The 1842-nt window shown below is 46.0% G+C and overlaps 1 pseudogene; it reads left to right on the top strand.

The window, feature by feature from the left end:
- The first annotated feature begins 1099 nt into the window (after positions 1-1099).
- On the top strand, positions 1100-1489 carry LOC127187052 (60S acidic ribosomal protein P2-like; annotated as a pseudogene).
- Positions 1490-1842: the final 353 nt, after the last annotated feature.

Below are 1842 nucleotides of genomic sequence, written 5' to 3'. Positions count from 1 at the left end.
TGGTCACAGACAGATTGTGCTGAGTATTAAGGTGCTGTGGCAGGCTATATAGTAAGCATATACAAATATAGAGCACCCTGTTAAATATGAATTACTGGGAAGGCAGTGGGCATTTTTATATCACTATGTTCAACAACTTTATGGGGGTGTAGTTATACAAAAAGCGACTATGTGCATCTCTAGACCTCAAACCTAGCTGAGTGTGCTGTGTTTAACCTGGCAATGCTGCTTCTAGAATGCACCAAAAGGAAGACATCAGTAATGAAGAAAAGCCCTGTCCCTTTACCAAGACCCTGTGAAGTTCTGTCTCTGTCTGATACTCAGGCAAAAAGCAGATTGCCTCATGTTGAGGTTACAGGTTTGTATTGAGGAACTGGTTCTCAGTCTCAGCAAAAGTTTTGAGATCTTCTTGGGGGCTTTGAAGTCCTCTGTGGCCTCGCTGGACCCCAGCCTTACTAAATGTCCTGACAGGGGACTCAGGCATTGAGTGAAGCTTCCAGTAATCCCAGTGAACAGTCAAGTGTAAACACCACTCACACTAAAAAAGAGTTCTCAACCAACACACCTGAGACCCATCCGGGGACTCGAGTCACACTCATATCTGGAGCCCAAACCAGAGGCTCCGAACTTTCATAGTCTTGACGGGAGTCTGGCACCCATGCTTTAAATAAGACGTTCTGTGAGGTTACATAGGGCCATTTTCATGCAGATATATAGTATTTCCCTTCCTCTCTCTCTCCTAGTCTTGCTAATCCTCTTTCTCCCCTATGACAGCCCAAGATAGTGTGGGATCACACAGTACAAAACAGGAGCTTAGGGGCTGTGCTGTCCAGTCTAGACTCCCATCTGAGGTGTATTGCACTGTAGGGCAGAAAGCCCTCGGGCTGGATAGCACCAGTAAGTGCAGAAAAGAGCAGGGCTGAGTGTCTCTTGGAAATATGAGTAATAATGGCAGGGCACATGGTGGGGTTTATGGCTCTTTTTGGACATTCAGAGAGTGGAAAGAGACCGCCACAGGCAGTGGTGGGGCTGATGGTGTTCATTCACGGGGTTGGAAACCCGAATTAGCTAAAACAACCAAGGGAAGCAGTGAGAGTCAATGACAGGAAGAGAAGAAAATGGTGGAAGTAGGCTGAGAACGCACGAGGCCTGTCCACCACTGCTGGTATCATGTGTGTTCTATGTCGCTCCTTACCTGCTGGCTGCCTTCAGAGCACCTCCTCTCCCAGCGCCAAAGACACCAAGAAGATACTAGACAGCGTGGGCATAGAGGCAGAAGATGACCAGACCAACAAGGTCATCACTGAGCTGAATGAAAAAAAAAAAGTTTGAGCATGTATTGCTCAGGATGTAGGTGAGCCCGCCAGTGTGCCTGCTGCTGGTGCTGTGGCTGGTTCTGCCCCTGCTGCAGCAGAGGAGAGGAAAGACCAGAAGAAAGGAGTCTGAGGAGTCAGATGATGACGACATGGGATTTGGTTTGTGTGATTAAATTCCTACTCCCTGCAAATAGAGCCTTTCTATGTTAAAAAAAAAAAAAAAAAAGGCTGAGAAATAAGGAGACATGGAAGAAACAATACCGATCTTAAAGGTGTGTGTGTGTGTGTGTGTGTGTGTGTGTGTGTGCGCGTGTGTGCACGCGCGCGCACGCATTCATGTGCTCACAAGGGCATGAAGGTGGCATTTGATCCCCTCGAACTGGAGTTACAGGCTGCTATGAACATCCTTTTGTGAACACTGAATTGAACTCTTGGTCCTCTGGAAGAGTAGCAAGCACTTTTTAATTTTTATTTTTTGACTGTAAATAGCAACATTTAAAATTTTTATTATAATTTATTCACATTA

Source organism: Acomys russatus, chromosome 3 (genome assembly GCF_903995435.1).
Source record: "Acomys russatus chromosome 3, mAcoRus1.1, whole genome shotgun sequence".
NCBI classification, from domain to species: Eukaryota; Metazoa; Chordata; class Mammalia; order Rodentia; family Muridae; genus Acomys; species Acomys russatus.
Note: the sequence above shows the minus strand (reverse complement) of the source record. Positions and strands in the feature narration are given on the sequence as shown.